Consider the following 18,801-nt stretch of genomic DNA (forward strand, 5'->3'; position numbering starts at 1 on the left):
GACGTTTAATTGACTGAGCCACCCAGGCACCCCCTCTATAAAAAGTTTAAATGTTTATACTCTTTGACTCACCAATTCTAATTCTACTTCTAGAAACTGATCCCAAAAAAGTACTTGCAAATACACACAAAGATACATATACAAAGATGTTCCTTGAAGATTTGCTTGTAATAGAGAAAAATGAGTAATGAACTGAGCTCTCATCATAGCAGTAATGTTAAATTATGGTAAATTCATAGTACAGAATACTAATGCATCCTCACAGTGCAAAGGCACATCACAGAATATAGCTATTAATAAACATCTGTTGAATGGATAAATATAAATGCATCCACTTATTTTTTTAATGCATCCACTTATTTTTATATTTTTGTAAATATACATGCATCCACTTATTTTTGATATCTGTCTAAATAAATAAAGAAAGGTCTGGAGGGATACATATCAAACTGGTCAGAGTGGTTACTTCTGAACAGGAATTGTAATGGATGCAGGGCATGAAACTAGGAAGAGAAAGGAGTTGAAGGGGGACCGTTTTACTCTTCATCATTTGTATTATCAGAATGGTTTACAACCAATATATATCCATGCATTACTTGTATATTTATACATACATTTCTTACATGAATACAATTTTTAACTCTAAAAAGAAAAAAACTATGAAAAATTACAGGATTAGATTCCAAAGGTTCTCTTCTATATCAAGATAGTAACTAGAATAGAATCCCAAAGATAGGATTAACTGCTATGTTTACAATGAAATAATTATTGGGTACTATTCTAAGATCTTTACTTACGTTGTTTAATTGATCCTTATAACAGTCTTATGAGATAGGCAATTTCATCCCCATTTAACAGATGAAGATATTGGGCTTTGTAAGTTTAAGAAATTAACCCAGGGGCGCCTGGGTGGCTCGGTTGGTTAGGTGTCTGACTCCGGCTCAGGTCATGTTCTCACAGTTCATGGTTTGAGCCCCGCATCGGGCTCTGTGCTGACAGCTCAGAGCCTGGAGCCTGTTTCAGATTCTGTGTCTCCCTCTCTCTGGCCCTCCCCCACTAATGCTCTGTCTCACTCTCTCTCTCAAAAATAAATAAACAACAACAAAAAAGAAATTAACCCAGTATTTACATTAAGACTAAACATAAGGATGGAGCTAAAATGTATTATGCTAAGAGAAATAAGTCAATTGGAGAAACACAAATACCATCTGATTTTATTCATATATGGAATTTAAGAAACAAAACAGATGAACATATAGGGGTGGGGTGGGTAGAAAAGGGAACCAACCACAAGAGATGCTTAATGATAGAGAACAAACTGAGGGTTGATGGAGGTAGGTGGGTGGGAGATGGGCTGAACAAGTGATGGGTATTAAGGAGGGCACTTCTTGTGATGAGCATTGGGTGTTAAGTGATGAATCACTGAATTCTACTCCTGAAACCAATACTGCACTCTATGTTAACTAAATAAAATTTAAATTAAAAAGATAAAAATGCGGTTCCTGAGTGGCTCAATTGGCTAAGCATCTGGCTTCAGCTCAGTCATGATCTCACAGTTCGTGGGTTCGAGCCTCCCATCTGGCTCTGTGCTGACAGCTCAGAGCCTGGAGCCCGCTTCAGATTCTGTGTCTCCCACCCTTTCTGCCCCTCCCCAACTTGCACATGCGCTCTCTCTCTCTCTCTCTCAAAAAATGAATAAACATTAAAAAATAATAATAATAGGGGTGCCTGGGTGGCTCAGTCAGTTAAGCATCAGACTTCAGCTCAGGTCATGATCTCCCGGTTCACCAGTTCCAGCTTCATGTCGGGCTCTGTGCTAATGGCTCAGAGCCTGGAGCCTTCTTCGGAGTCTGTGTCTCCCTCTCCCCTGCTCATACTCTGCCTCTCTCTCTCAAAAATAAATAAAACATTAAAAATAATAATTTTAAAATAATAATAATAATTTAGAGGCACCTGGGTGGCTGGCTCAGTTGGTTAAGCGACCAACTTGGTTTCTGCTCAGGTCATGATCTCATGGTTCGTGAGTTTGAACCCCGTGTCAGGCTCCAAGCTGGCACTAGGGACCCTTCCTTGGGATTCTTCCTCTCCCCTCCCTGGCCCCTCCCCCCACCGCTCTCAAAATAAACAAACATGAAAAAAGATTTTTAATAATAAAAAAAAGATTAAACATATATTTCATCAGCAACTGAATACTTCTTTCAGAAGTACATCAGGACATACATCTTGATATCAGCATCCATGTCAATCAGGAAATCTTTAAAAAGTACCAGAGGGAACCTATTTAACAGGGTAGCAAAACAAAGGGGAGGCAAATTTTATATTTACATATATATTATATATGATTAATCTTTGTATGTTAATCATGATTAATTTTATTATGTATATATATATGATTAATCTTTAGGTCAATTTTTCATTAGCTCCTCAAACATCTGAGCAAGTAGAACTCTTCAACTCTTCATTTTTTCCATAAGCATCTGGGCTGCCTTATCTTGGTAGCCAGACAAGAAATTGTCTCCCCCTCCCCAATTCAAATCCTAAGCTTTGCAGCAATGAAAATTAGAATTTCTGACTGTGAAAGGGAGACCGAAATACAGAAACAGAGAGGACAGGCAGAGAGCGAAAGAGGAAGAAAAGGAGAAAGGGTAGGAAAAAGGAAAGAAGGAAATACAGTAGCCAAAGGTTACAACCCTGGGCAAGAATGGAACCATAGTTTGTGAGATGCTAAAGCTCTTTCTGCTATATCACACTAATTCCCAAGAAAGGGAAGGGCAAAGATACTTCACAAAAATAAGGAAAGAGTCATCTAAACATGTTAAAGGAAAAAACTTCACAGTAGTGAAATAATTTTTAAAAATTATTCCAACTGAGGACCCTAATTTTATGATCTTTCACATTGTTTTTCTATTAAACAATGTTAATAGGGTAAATAGACTTCTAGATAAAACCCTGCATTAATAACAGTCTAACCAGAATTTTAAACATGCACTTTTAATAGGAGAGACAAAAAGGATTAGCCCAACTGTGTAAGAAACTAAAATAAAATTAGATATTACTTTTCTCTTTTTTTTTTTAATAAAGGTTTCCGGGAGATCATCAGTTCTTTTTTTTTTTTTTTTAAGTTTATTTATTTTGAGAGAGCAAGAGAGCGAGAGCAAGCAAGTACACGAGCCAGGGAAGGGCAGAGAGAGAGAAAGACAGAGAATCCCCACAAACGGTGGGATATGGTGCTTGAACCTACAAACCATGAGAATCTGACCTGAGCCAAAGTCAAGAGTCAGGTGACTGACTGAGGCACCCAGGTGCCCTGATACTACTTATCATTTAAAAAAAATCTCCCCAGGTCTAATAAAATATATTTCTTAACCCTTATTTAATCAACCCCACTTAATTTAAAATTGTTATCTAAATGAATATTGCCATCAAAAAATAAGGAATATTGAAACTGATAGGAGGGAAGGGAACCAGAAGGAAGGAAGGAAGGAAGGAAGGAAGGAAGGAAGGAAGGAGAAAGAAAAGAAAAAATTCGATCTAAGAGCTCTAGAGTTTAACTTTCAACTTTAAAATGGACCTCGGTCTTTAAAATATCTATGAAAACCACACCAAATATAGGGAAACCTAGATAAACTTAGATAAATTTAACAGTGTGTTGCTACAAATGCTTCACTCTGAACACAATTTAGCTTTTAGAGCACAACTAAAAGCAAAATCAGTGTTGATTTAAAGCATAAGAATTTTTATTTAATTTTTTTAATGTTTATTCATTTTGAGAGAGAGACAGAGTGCTAGTGGGGGATGGGCAGAGAGACAGGAAGACACTGAATCTCAAGCAGGTCCCAGGCTCTGAGCTGTCAGCACAGAATCCAACACTGGGCTCGAACCCACAAATCACAAGATCATGACGTGAACTGAAGTCAGACACTTAAACGACTGAGCCACCCAGGGGCCCCTATTTTTATTTATATAAAAAATTGTTTTAATGTTTATTTATCTATTTTGAGAGAGAGACAGAGAGCATTTGAGCAAGCAAGACGGAGGGGGTAGGAGAGGGGCAGAAAGAGAAGAGAGAGAATCCCAAGCAGCCTGTCAGCACAAAGCCCAACATGGGGCTCTCGAACTGAGATCTTGATCTGGGCCGAAATCAAAGAGTTGGACGCTAAACCAACTGAGCCATCCAGGAGCCCCTACTGCATAAGAATTTTAGATCAAAAAACAAAATGTGTAGAGAATTTTTTTTATTCTTAAATAATACATTTTTAGTTCACTTGCCTAGAACATGGTTCGGCAGATCTCTTTAAGACCTATCAGACCTTTGGGGCACCTGGGTGGCTTAGTTGGTTAAGCCTCTGGCTCTTGGTTTTGGCTCAGGTCATGACCTCCTGGTTTCAGGATTTCAAGCCCTGTGTCGGGCTCTGTGCTGGCAGCATGAAGCCTGCTTGGGATTCTCTTTCCCTTGCTCTCTGCCCACCTCCCTCACCCTGCACTGCCTCTGTCTCTCTCAAAATAAATAAATAAACTAAAAAAACAAAAAACAAAAAACCCTATCAGGGGCTCCTGGGTGGCTCAGTCAGTTGAGCATCCGACTTTGGCTCAGGTCATGATCTTGAGGTTCATGAGTTCGAGCCCCACATCAGGCTCTTTGCTGACAGCTCAAAGCCTAGAGCCTGCTTCAGATTCTGTGTCTCCCTCTCTTTCTGCCCCTCCCCTGTTCACACACTGTCTCTCTCTCAAAAATAAATAAATATTAAAAAAAACAAAACAAACCTATCAGACCTTTGCTGTGTTCTCTGGTTTCAGACTGAACAGCTTCGTCAGAAAACTCACAGATGGTGTCACTGAACTCAAGAGAAACCTAGCAGTAGGTACGGGCAGACCAAAGCAAGTCTATTCTTTTTTTTTTTTTTTTTTTTTTTTTTTTTTAATTTTTTTCCAACGTTTATTTATTTTTGGGACAGAGAGAGACAGAGCATGAACGGGGGAGGGGCAGAGAGAGAGGGAGACACAGAATCGGAAACAGGCTCCAGGCTCTGAGCCATCAGCCCAGAGCCCGACGCGGGGCTCGAACTCACGGACCGCGAGATCGTGACCTGGCTGAAGTCGGACGCTTAACCGACTGCGCCACCCAGGCGCCCCAAGTCTATTCTTTAAAACAATTTAAAATGAGAATCCCACTTACTAGTGAGCAACAGTGCCACTGCTTGATTACACAATTTTTAGACATTAGGCAGAACTAAGAATTCCAGGTCTCCTGACTCACAGGCAAAAGCTTTAGGTGTTAATCATACAAAGAATTAAAAGATTTTTTAAACGATTTATTACTTAAATCATCACAGCAGCTCATGGTAAAAATTCAAATGTTTATTAGGCAGAGTTTCAACCTATAAAGATGTAAATAAGAAATGTAGAAAGTATATATATATATATATATATTTTGAAGTAGGCTCCACACCCAACATGGGGCTTGAACTCACAACTTTGGGATTGAGAGTCACATGCTCCATCAACTGAGCCACCCGGTGTCCCTAGAAAGTTTATAATCTTAATATTTGTAATAAAAATTAACTCCAAGCACAAATTAATGCCATATCAACCAAGGTCAAAGTAAAATATTCATATAAACTCATACTATATTCCTTATTTATTTTCTTATTTGTGTGTTTCTACTTTATTTATTTATGGTAAAAATGATGTTTTATCTAAGAACACAATTTCACCTTTCATTATATGAGACCTCTAGTATCGTTTTCTGTCACACCTAAAGCCAAGGTACAGAAGTGTGCTTTGTAAAACAGATGAAGAATGTGCTTCATGGGGCGCCTGGGTGGCTCAGTTGGTTAAGCACCCAACTCTTGATTAAAGCACAGGTCCTGACGCTGGGGTCATGGGATCCAGACCCTCACTGGGGTTAAACTGAACGTGGAGCCTGCTTGAAATTCTCTCTCTCTCCTTCTGCCCCTCTCCCCAACTCGAGCTCTCTCTCTTTAAAAAAAAAAAAAAAAAAAAAAAAAAAGTCCTTCATGTTGTTTTACTCCCATACACACTATTATTTTCAAAGGGAAAAACAGAACTTAAGGTATTTGTGTATACTTCAGACATTGAACTACATAAAAAATGGCTTTTTTTTAAAGTCAGTAGGTCAACATACAGAAACACAGCAGGAAATGTACTGAACCAAGAATCACAAAAACTTGAAAATGTACTGAAAAAGTCAAAATTATATAAGCATTAACTACTGAATTAAGTACATCAGAATATATACTATATAATTACCTATTAAAGTCTTTCATCCTTAGCTTTTCTACCTCCTTACCTTTTATATATTCATCACAGAATTGAGTCGGAAGGTACATTAGTCCACTTTCCTATAATGCAGAATATCCAAAACTTACCTCTAACAGATGGTCTGCCAACCTCTACATAAATGCCTCCAATGAGAGAAAATTTTTATGCCCCCCTTACAAGCCACTTGTGGAAGGCAGTCTCTAAGATGGTCACCAATGAGCCTACTAGTGTTTACAACCTTCTGTAGTCACTGGCCCTTGAATGTGCGCTGGATTTAGTGACTCACTTCTACCCAAGAACATAGCAGAAGTGTTGGGCTGTCACTTCCAAGATTTGTAAAAAGATAGTAGTGTGAGTCCTGAGTGCAGGCGTGTGTCCTCTCTCTCAGAATGTTCACTCTGGGGGAAGCCAGCTGCCATGTCATGAGGCAACCTTGTGGAAAGATCCAAGTGACAAAGAACTGAGGGAAGCCTCCACTCACCTCCTGGCAAGGAATGGAAGCCTTCAGTCCAACAGCCCACAGGAACAGAGACCCAAGCCACTGAGCTTAGAAGGAGATCATCCCTGATTTGTGTCTTCAGATGACACCAAAGCCTCTGTGGCAGCTTGACCGAACCTCAAGAGAGATCTTAAATCAGAGGCACTCAGCAGGTCTGTGCTCAGATTCCTGACCCTCAGAAACAGTGAGATAAATATTTGTTGTTTTAAGTCACTGTTTTGGAAAAGGTAATTTGTAACAATAGATAACACTCATTTAATTTTTTCACAAGTATAAAAATTTTGCTTTCCTAATACTGAAATGAAATCTACTTTCTTGCAACTTTCATCTAGTTATTCACGTCTTCGGGTCATCATGATACAAGTTTATTATGTTTCAAACTTTCACACATTTGAATCTGACCAATAATCATGTCTATTTTCCTATACGCTTTAGCAATTCTTCATACAGCTTACAGAACCCCTACCATTCTAATCATTCCCTTCCTAACATGTGTTAATCACTCTCTTAAAACATCCAAAATAGAATACAACACTCCAGGTATGGTATTTCAATGTATACATTGAAATCAACACTTCCCATGATGTGCGCACTATATAATAAACACGCCCAAACACCTAAAGTTGCTTTACATCATCATCTGCTCATCAGATACTGTTTTTGCACTTCCCAGAATTTAATTTCTAAAGCTTCTCTTGAAGTTGGAAAGAAAACCAATCCAACGCAATTTCCAGGCTTTCAAAATAACATTTTAAAAAAGGTTAAACCAAAAAGTGGACATTAAGGCTCCAATTTTAGTTCACTTCTGTAAAGTTTTCTCAAAAATTTTATTACAAGATTCTATTTTCTTTTCCAATACATCAACAAAAGTCACAAAACATACTTAGCCATAGAAATCTGTTCATTTTATAGAATTCATTATTTAAGTCAATGTATCAAATAGTATAAAATGTTTGTGTCCTTTTTCATGTAGTACTGTTTCTCTATAAAATAGGGTGTTGACTTGCAAAACAAGATAAAGGTCCAGGCAGAGTGGCAAGCATGTGAATTGTGCTTAATAAATATAAGTTTCTCCCCTTCAGAGTTCATACCCATGGTAAAACCAGTATGACAAAAGAGCTACTAAAAACATGCTATGGGAGAGCTACTGTGCTGTGGATAAAGTATAAAAATTTACTTTAGAAAAAGTTAACCCTGGTTTTAAATATATTTTAGGTGTAATTTTAAAATATTAGGAAGCTTGAGGCCCCTGGGTGGCTAAGTCCATTAAGTGCCGGACTCTTGATTTCACCTCAGGTCACGATCTTGTGTCTTGTGGTTCTTGAGATGGAGCCCCACATCAGGCTCTGCACTGACAGCATGGAGCCTGCTTGGGATTCTCTTTCCCTCTCTCTTTCTGCTCCCCTCCCCTGCTTACACATGCACGCACTCTCTTACCCTCTCTCTTTCAAAGTAAATAAACATTTTTTTTTTTTAATGTTTTTTTTTTTTCAACGTTTATTTATTTTTGGGACAGAGAGAGACAGAGCATGAACGGGGAAGGGGCAGAGAGAGAGGGAGACACAGAATCGGAAACAGGCTCTAGGCTCTGAGCCATCAGCCCAGAGCCTGACGCGGGGCTCAAACTCACGGACCGCGAGATCGTGACCTGGCTGAAGTCGGACGCTTAACCGACTGCGCCACCCAGGCGCCCCATCAAAGTAAATAAACATTTAAAAAAAAAAAAGATTCTCTCTCTCCCCCTTTACTCCTCTCCCCCACTCACATGTTCTCTTCTCTCTGTAAAAAATTAAAAAATAAAATAAAATAAAAAATAAAACAAAATATTGGGAAGCTTGATTAGATCAAATTATGTTGCAGATGCCACACGAAGAGACTCGTACTTATGATAATGTTTGTTTGAGGTCAGTATTTGTTTAACAATATTTGAGTATCAGGGCGCTTGGGTGGCTCAGTCAGTTAAGTGTCCAATTTCTTCTCAAGTCATGATCTCCTGGTTCGTGAGTTCAAGCCCCACATGGGGCTTTCTGCTGTAAGCAAAGATCCTCTGTCCCCCCTCCCTCTGCCCCTCCCCTGCTAAATCTCTCCCTACCCTGTCAAAAATAAACAAACATTAAAATAATAATAATAAAAATATTTGAGTATCTACTCTGTGCTAGTACCATGCTGCGTCCCAGGAATACAATCACTGAGTTACTACAGTGAAGACGATAAAACATGAAAGCAAGATTTATAAGGTAGTGTGTGGTGTTTTGTAAGGATAGCTTTTTACCCAAACAGAAACAAATTAAAAAGCAAAAAGCAAAACAAAAAACAAAAAAAGCAAGAAAAATCAGTTGAAATATATAAGCTTTGACTATTCAATGTAATGGTCTCAAAATTACACAGAATAAAAAAGTATCCTTAGGTATGGGGATTTGGAGTTTGAAGACTTGGATTCAAGTCTTCTATATAAAAGTAATATGCATAAAATATAAAGAGCACCATAAAAGAATTACAAATGAAATGCCATGGAAGTTCAGAGGAATAATAGGGTTTCCTGTTAAGAATGGGTCTGAGAGATTGTTAATATCCTAATATGCAGAGATGGGAAAGGAAAAACTACTAACATGTACTGTGCATTTACTATGACAGGCCCTTAATACTCCTATACAGTATTTATGAATGGGACAAGAGGGTCTATATGACTAAAATCCTTTGACCTTTCCACTACAATATTCTGACATTTACAGGAGGCGGGGGGAACAAGAGGGGATAATCAGAATAATAAGCCTAGTGTCAAAGTTTTAGAAATTGAAATTCAACTTATTTCCTGTGCTAAGTAGTGGTTCATTAGCTGAGTGAGTCTAAGGCAATGCTTCTTAAATTTTTTTCCATAGGGGCAGAAAAAGACTGAACACATCCCCAGGGTCCCTTAAGCATGAAATTTCTTTGAAGTCTCTGAAATCTACCTTATATTCTCTAAATATAAGAAAATCGTACTGAAAGCAGGAAAGCAATCCTTGCACACATACAGGAAAGAAACACCCTTTTTCCATGTCACCAGGGTAATAAAGAACCTCCATCAAAGAGTAAGGATGGATGCACCTTAATAGTTCCCATGAGCCCTGTAAGGCCATTATAAGAAATAAGGTCCTGGGCCTCAAAATACTAAATAGATCACGCAGAGTATTTTAATTATCCTTGACAACGCTCCACTCTATTAAGAGGTTATCAACAGATGCCTTAATTTTTTTCCAAAGTGCTTTCAAACAGACTATCTTGTTCAACTTAGAGCCCATTCCAGACTAAAACAACAGTAGGTATTATCCCCATTTTACAGATCTAGATATTAGACTCAACAGTAGGTTAAGTAGCTCTTCCATGATTGTAATCAATAGCTAAATGACACTTAAATCCAGGCAATCTGATTTCCAGCTTACTGATTTGCTAAGGAAAACTGCATCTTTTCATACTTATTTTGAAGTATTTCTCAAACTACAGTATATATCAACCATATCCCATGCTGTCCATTCAGTAACTGATAATTTCACAAACAGAAACAGAGGCTGAACCCAAGTATGTAACTAGGAACTTAGAATAATACCCCTGTTCTCTAATGATATAGTCCTAATACTGGCTTTAAAAGAGAGAGAGAGAGAAAGAAAGAAAAGAATTAGGAAGTAGGAAGAAGAGGTAAACATATTGAAATCCCTTCACAAAAAATTACATATTATTATGGCATATAAGTTCCAGTGTTCTGTGGTGCTTGCTTTTTTTTTTTATCTGACAATATACTGCTAATGGTTTAATTGCTTGTCTTTTCCCGCACTGTATAATAATGTTCCTTTTGTGTGGAAGCAATCTACCCCCTAAAACCTAAGGTAAAATTGTTCATTACATCTTTGTCCTAAATGAGACTCCTAGAATATGCCATATAAAGGAAAATGGGCTCTTAGGCGTTTCTCCTTCCTAGTAAAATTTCAATGCAACTCAAGCCAACACCGGAGACAAAAAAGATTCTACTTGGATTGACTGTGAAAAAAAGATCTGTAGCATATTTAAAGCCTACATGTTAATTTCTGTGCCATTAACTTCTTGAAGCATTCTATGAAGTCTACAACAAAGGGAGGCAAATAAGTGTTAGATCACAACCTATGAATCTGGGTGGAACAAAGGCTTCTCCTTTCATTATGCAGAGAACCAAGTTGCCAAAAACGCTCCGCTCAGATACCATGCGTGGTTACTGACTGCACGTCTGGGTATAGAGATGAAAAAAATCAAATGCTGTTCAAATGCCGGCCAGCCTACCTTGCCCCTTTTGCCCAAGGCCTCGCCCCAGAGCTGGAGCCCCAATCTTTCTCCCCAATACAAGGAACCGGCTGAACCCTAGAGTTCTACAGCCTCCCGCCTCTTCTACGCCGGCGCTCCTCAGCCCCAGCAAAGCCGGGTTCCAAACCAGTCGATTCCCCTCTCCCCGCCTCCCGCCCAGACCCCCAAAGACTGCACCCACAGAACCACTGACGTAAGAAAGGCCAAAGCCGGCCCCGCGGAGCTGCCCCACGCCGCCGCTCGGCTCCCAGCCCCGCAGCTTCCTCCCCTCCTCCCGGCCAAGGCGTGCCCAGACAGGGACGCGAGCGCGCCCCTCAGTTCTCGCAAGGGCTCGGCCGCGGGCGAGGAAGGAAGAAATCAACGCAGCCAGCTCCCCTCCCGCCTCTCAGCAGCGGCGAGGTGGGCACTGATCCTGCGCTAGCTCCCCGCTCCGGGGCCGACGGTACCAGGCGAGGGGTGTCGCTCTACCCCAGAGCCGGGCTGGAAGAGAGGGGAAGGTGTGGTCCAGGACAGGCGGCCTCGAAATAGGGGCCGGCAGTTCCCAGGTCCTCATCCGGCGGCGCCGGGGCCTCACTCACGACCCCAGTCCCCACCCAGGAGGCACCGAAGCCTACCCGAGACCCTTCTCCCGGGCCGCAAACGCCGCCCTTTGGGCCAAGGGCCGCCTGGGTCGGAGCCCTGTCAGCTGGTGACAGGTGGCGACTGGTGACCATGGCAACCCGAGGTGCGACGCGGCCGACCCCGCCTCCGCCTCCCGGAGTCACTCACCTGAGGGTTCCCGGACGAGTCCAGAGAAGCGGCTGAGGAGAAAGCGGCTGTGAGGCCGGCGAACGGGGCCCCGACGCGGCCGGGTCCGGGCTGGGGCTGGAGCGCGAGGGCGGAGGTCTATGTCTGGGTTTGGCGTCGGTCCTCCCTCCTGCCGCCCGCGCGTCAATCCATCAGATCGTCAGGCAGTCCTTCCTCGCGTCTGCCCCTCCCGGAGGACCGCTCGGCTCAGCCTCTTGCAGACTGCGGTTGTCAAGCGGCGCTGGAGCAGAGCTCCAGCCCCGAGCGGCAACCAATCATCGCGCTTCTCCGAGGCGCCTCAGGACCCCGCCGAGGGGCGGCCAGGCAGGTGCCTGAGCCAAAGGGAGAGTCGGCTGGGCGGGCCCGAGCCTGGAGAGGTGGGGACCCGCCTAGACAGACGGGCTCTGGCCTGCCCTCCAAGGACCTGCTGGACTCGGAGGAAGAGCTGGCCTGGCGATTGGGTGAGAGACCAGCAGCCGGGACGCAGACGGGTCGCTGGCCGGTGACCCCGCGTCCCGAAATAGCGCGGAGGGGGCTGTCGCCTCGGAATCGAGAAGTCCTCTGCTCATTAGAATCGCCTCTATAATACTCTTTCCTGACAATTTATTACTGAACGCAAATGAAATAAATCTAGCCTGCCCTTTTCTCTCCGCTCTTCCTGGCCTCACTTTCTTCCTGAAAACTCCAGCTGCTTATTTGCCCCATTCTTGATTTCTCCTTTTGTGATGCTGATATGCCTTGGAGCAATTTACAGTTACTTGTTCACAGATTTGTTTTTTTACTACCCTTTTTATTAGTTGCAAGGCCCATGACAACAGAACCTCACTTTCCGACCCCACCAGTGCAGTCGATTCCACAAATATACATGATGCTTAACCCAGCTGAATTGAGTATTCAGTGGGTATAACGATGTAGAAGAGCTAAGAATACAGTGATACAAACCTGTAAGAACCTCGCCTTCATAAGGGCCAAATGCCAAGAGTGAGCTGGGCCTCCAGACTGAGGGAAAGGACATAAGAGAGAGTGGTAATAATAAACATCAAAAACACTTATGAACAGGAAAAATTTAATCTAATTCAAGATAAAAGAAGCGATCGTGTGAAGGAAAGGTTCTAAGAAAAGTATTTACGAATTCAGGGAAAACAGTTTATGCAAAACTTTACCTAGTCCTGATTAACTCCTATAAGAAAGTCTTCATTAAGAAACTCTCTCAGTAATAAGTGACAGGCAAATGAATATAAACACAAATTAATGTTACCCAGGGTCTTGATATCAAAAAGAAAAAAGAAAAAAATTTTACGGAGTATTTAAATTGAAAAAGTGGGCAGATACAATATATCCTGGGAATGCCAGTATGGTTTTTGCCAGTCCGCTTCTTAAATTTGATTCTCAATACCACTGCAAGAACCAAGCACTATTTATTTAAATTTTCAGCTAGATCTGATGTGGTTTAAAGTGTTGGGGTTTGGAGCCAATGGCCAAGAAAGAATTCTTGAGACGTCTTCAGTGCAAAAAAATGTCTTTATTAAAGCACAAGGACAGGACCCATTGACAGAGGACAGAAATAGCTGCCCTTGGGTTGTGAGGAGTGACTGATTATATAAGATTTTTCTATCCTACGGAAGGGATGGTGGTGTCAGGGTCCTAGGAAATTCAATCTATAGGTTTCTAGAAGTTTGACTATTGATGATTGCTTTTTTCTTGTAAATCATTAATACAGTTGCAAACTGGGGCTTCTGGGCAGCTCAGTCAGTTAAGCATCTTGATTTCAGTTAAGAGTCAGTTAAGACTCTTGATTTCGTCTCAGATCATGATCTCACGGGTTCATGAGATGAAGTCTCTCATCAGCTCAGCACAGAGCGTTTGGGATCTTCTCTCTCTCTCTCCCCGTTTGCCCCTCCCCTGCTTGTGCTCTCTCACTCTCTCAAAATAAATAAACTTAAAAAAAAAAAAAAAAGACCGTTGCAAGCTGATAGAGGCTCACGATAGAGGCATCACTGTGATCTTTATCAGTTAACCACTTTTTTCTCCCTTTCCTTTGTTCTTGGGCAGCCAGGAGTGCTTGAGGAATGTCACACATATCCCACCTTGGGGGGTGGGGGGTAGCTGTTAGCTTGTGCTTTGCCCTCAGCTTGCCTTTGTTTCTCACATCATTTCTAGAAAGAGTTACTAATCAGGGAGCCTGACAAACATTTGACCACCTATTAGAGGCAGAGTGCTACATAAAAGGAAGAACGTGATCTGGTACTAGATTGGTTTGGGCATTCATAAAATACTTTACTTATGCTCTCATTTAAGCTTCACAATCTCCCTTAAGATGCCTGTTAACTATTCCCATTTTAGACGTTAAGGGATAATTTGCCTAAGGGCAAATAGCTGATCTGTAGGGGAGCTAAGATTTCAACCAATACGATTCTTAAACCCTTCTTTTTGCACTCTACTTCAGTGTATCAACTGGATATTTTAGTGTGAAAAAAATGGACTTATCCTGAAAAGGTAGAGGGAATAAGGTCTTATTCATGTTTATATCCCCCATATCCTGTGGCAGTGTTACCTGTGTCTAAATTTTGAACAAGTCCTCAGAATTGTTAGAAGCAAACACACAACCGTATTTCCAGAAAAAGGGGGTGGGGAAAAGGGAGAAATCAGGCATTGAAATATGACATCTGGCACATCTTGTTCAGTAATAAATGCATTGACTGTATATTCACTTCCTAATGTAACATCATCAAGCTTTACACTACAACCTTAATAGCTGTTAGCCTAAGGTATCACCTTTCCTTCTATACTCAGCCACACTGATTAAGATTAGATCTTCTTGTCTTTCACTCTAGTTGCTGCAAAGCAGTGAATTGTTCAGAAAGGACAAGGCTTTCTCAGTTGAAGGACTGTCCTTGGATTCTGAGGTACTGCCTCAATCATTCACCAAATATTTATCAAGTGCCTACTCTGGATGTGGAACTAGGTTAGGCATCGTTTGAAAATGCAGGTCCTAACTTGACAGAATGATTCATAGTGCTTGTGACTTAAATGCCTATAGGCTAAGGTGTACCCCTTTTAATAAGATTCTCAAATCTCATTTCTAAAAAGGGAAATAGAAGTTTTTGGTTTTCCCCAAATAGTGGAAAGGAATCTGAGCACAAGCCTAAAATAGGAAATCTTGCCTCAAGCTGTTTCAGGGGAAGTTCAACAGGGATATGAGCACTTGTTTTAAAAGTTCCACTCTCCTTATTAGAACACACACATAAATACACACACCAAAGAGCTGTGTGATTTATAGCCAGCAGTGCCCTGGCTCTGGGAGAACAAACAAGAGACCACCACTGCTTCTCTTTCAAATAGTCTCAAAGATTAGGTAGGTAGAATACCTGGGTCTACCAGCACTCCTCTCCAGACCCCTAAACAAAAGCTTAAATTATATGTCAATGACTAAACCTAGCAACACACACACACACACACACACACACACACACACACACACTCTTGTTTCAACATAAAAGAGATGTGCTTTTTTATGTTAAGTAATTGGATGTTCTACTGAAAACAAAAATAAAAATTTTTAAATATTCTGTTTTGAAAAAAAAATTCACCCTATTTTAATGAAACCACTGGCATACTTCAAAGTCAAAAATGGGGGAAACTACAGATTAAAAATGTTAATACATAAATCACATTAAGCATCATAATTTTGGATGGGTATTTTAGGGTAAGGTTAGTAACTTTCTAGTAATAATCTTGAGGCTATTTAATAGAACTTGCTAGAAAGAGCAAAGAAAAACAGAGATTGACCAAAATGAGTCTAGGTAGGTATCTTATTGTAAGTCATGTGCCCCCAAAATATTTATAAAAATCCTATTTCAGAAAAATTAAGTATCATATTAGCATTTCTTTTAGAGCTTGGTCAGTAACTAAATTGGCCCTTTCCAACTAAATTTTGAGTTATTTATCTGAAATAGTCACACAGCCCCTGGATGGCTCAGTTGGTTGAGTGTCTGACTCTTTTTTTTTTTTAATTACTTTTTAATGTTTATTTATTTTTGAAAGAGACAGACAGAGAGAGACAGAGTGTGATCAGGGGAGGGGCAGAGAGAGAGGGAGACACAGAATCAGAAGGAGGCTCCAGGCTCTGAGCTGTCAGCACAGAGCCTGATGCAGGGCTTGAACTCACAAACCGTGAGATCATGACCTGAGCCGAAGTCAGAATGCTCAACCAACTGAGCCACCCAGACACCCCTGAGTGTCTAACTCTTGATCTTGGCTCAGGTCATGATCCCAAGGTCATGAGATTGGGCCCCAAGTCAGGCTCTGCACTGAACACAGAGCCTGCTTAAGATCTCTCTCTCTCTCTCTCTCTCTCTCTCTCTCATCTCTCTCTGCCTTTCTCACCCCCTTTACCCCTCTTCCTGGCTCATAAATAAATAAATAAATAAATAAATAAATAAATAAATAAATAAATAATATAGCCACACAAAGGCAAATGACAAAATGCTTTATGTTTCAGTGACTGTTCTTCCTATCCTAAAAGAATGCACCCAAGTTCAACACAGTTTACCAGGGTTTCTGTGTAAGTATAATATAGTGAGCATATTCATAGAAGTCTCAGTGCTACCAATTACACATGAATTGGGATTTTGTAAAAAAGTTCAAACTGAAACTCTTACCAATCTACAGGTAACATAAGAAATTTCTCCTTACTTTATTTCGATAACTTTAGAATTCCACTCGTACAGATACCATATAGCAAAATAGTATCAGTGCTATGTCTCAAATAAAATATAGGTGCTTAATAAATACATGCTGACATATCAAAATATTTTCTGTGATCCTATCCCATAATGTTCCAGGATTTTTTACCCCAATACCTGGGATACGTTCTTACCGCTTTGAAGAATGAAGAGGTGGACACAAAACAAAATGAGCAGCAGGCAAAAGTGTAATAGAGTAGGGATGCCTGGGTGACTCAGTTGGTTAAGCATCAGACTTCAGCTCAGGTCACAATCTCCATCTCACAGTTTGTGAATTTGAGCCCCACATCAGGCTCCATGCTGGCAATCCAGTCTGGCGCCTGCTTTGGATTCTATGTCCCCTCTCTCTCTCTGGCCTACCGTGGCTCGTGCTCTGTTTCTGTCTCTCAAAAATTAATAAACATTAAAAAATCTTTTTTAAGTTTATTAAAGATTAGAAAGGAAGAATAGTATGAAAGCTCTTTTGCAGAGAAGGGACATTTTGAAAGTGAATTTCTGCAACAATAGGCAAGGGTCTTTGTATAAGATTCTGGTCAGCCCTCCCTTCCCTTCTCCCTTGTTCCTTTTCAGGTTCTACCCTTACTGGCTAGATAACTCTAGGTCCTGGCTTGTCCATTCCTGATCGGCTCGACTCCATTGTGTGAGGAGTCAGACTATGGTCATACTGTCCCTCATGTAACACAAGTTTTATGGTTTACTTTTGTTAGTTAGGTATTTTGATAGTCAAATTCCTGACGGGAACCTGAGGGAGAGTAGGTGGTTTGTTAAGTTCTTAAGAGGAACCTTAAGCCCGAGGGGGTTTGCTGTGGTCAAATGCTCCCAGCATTGTTCCAAAATATGTGTTTTTCCCCCACCCAGGGACCTCAGGTCCTAACCTTTCCCTCTCTGCCTATTTTATCCTAGCATTTCCCAATCATAATATAACAATCTAGCTAATGTAGTCATTTACCAGGATCCAGGAAAAGCAGCAACCTGTAACAACACATTTAATACCTTGCTCACTGGTCATCCACCTCTCAGTCTCTGTGCTAAGAAGGTAAACATAGGGGGGTGCCTGGGTGGCTCAGTCAGTTAAGCGTCCAACTTCAGCTCAGGTCCTGATCTTGTAGTTTGTGAGTTCGAGCCCCTCGTTGGACTCTGTGCTGACAGTTCAGAGCCTGGAACCTGCTTTGGATTCTGTGTCTCTCTCTCTGCCCCCTCCCCCTCTCAAAAATGAATAAACATTAAAAAAAAGAAGGTAAACATAGGACCCTCAGAAAAATCAGGCCTAGAGATTAGGAATGTTCTGGGATACAGGCAGAGTTCTTGAAAAGTTCCTGATTTTCAGGCACAATGTTTAGTGTTGACAGCTCTTGGGAACAACTATGAAGCTTCCCTGAAGATATTGAAAGTAAAATTCCCCTCTTTGAATTACCTCTGAGCTCAACATTTGAAGAAATTAGAGTAGAAATACACTAAGTCACCTGAAAGCCACAAACAGACAATGCTTGGATGCCTACTGTCACTGGAAATGAAAACTCAAGCCAACTTTCCAGTACCAGTGACAAAGGAATCTTAAAGGATGCTCCTCAGGAAACATACCCCAGTGCATTGCTTTGGGCCCTGGGGAGCCATTCTTCCTGATTCTGTATTAACTTTATCCTCTTATTTGGTGCTCTAGGCAATGCATTCATCCAATTCCCCTCATTCTAATTCACCTTCATATTTATGTTTTGATTTCCCACATTGTCCGCCTAGGGAAAGGAAAAATTGGCTGGTCAAACCTATACAAATTTGGGGCGCCTGGGTGGCGCAGTCGGTTAAGTGTCCGACTTCAGCCAGGTCACGATCTCGCGGTCCGTGAGTTCGAGCCCCGCGTCGGGCTCTGGGCTGATGGCTCGGAGCCTGGAGCCTGTTTCCAATTCTGTGTCTCCCTCTCTCTCTGCCCCTCCCCCGTTCATGCTCTGTCTCTCTCTGTCCCAAAAATAAATAAACGTTGAAAACCTATACAAATTTTATCTATGTCTGTAAATTGGCATCCATGTTCATACTTACTAGCTTGGTTTCTGTGAGTCCACCCTGAGAGATGGATGTGCTTTCCATTTGCTAACGAAATCAGTTTCCAAGCCTGCAGTGATGCAAATCAAACTTTGGACCACATATTCACCCAAGTAATGCAACCTCTAGAGGCCTCTTGGG

General features: G+C 41.2%; 1 protein-coding gene across 13 annotated transcripts in view; it reads right to left on the bottom strand.

Moving 5' to 3' along the window:
• The window catches only part of WDR47 (WD repeat domain 47), a 70,155-nt gene extending 57,965 nt beyond the window's left edge, over positions 1-12,190 (bottom strand). For 3 of the 13 annotated variants that reach the window (XM_045478512.1, XM_045478510.1, XM_045478511.1), the window contains exon 1: positions 11,861-12,190. The gene's annotated coding sequence lies outside the window, so the exon portion shown is untranslated. The remainder of the gene's footprint in view (positions 1-11,860) is intronic. The other 10 variants (XM_045478517.1, XM_045478515.1, XM_045478518.1 and 7 more) reach the window with 6 other exon arrangements.
• Positions 12,191-18,801: the final 6,611 nt, after the last annotated feature.

This window comes from Leopardus geoffroyi, chromosome C1 (genome assembly GCF_018350155.1).
Source record: "Leopardus geoffroyi isolate Oge1 chromosome C1, O.geoffroyi_Oge1_pat1.0, whole genome shotgun sequence".
Taxonomy (NCBI): domain Eukaryota; kingdom Metazoa; phylum Chordata; class Mammalia; order Carnivora; family Felidae; genus Leopardus; species Leopardus geoffroyi.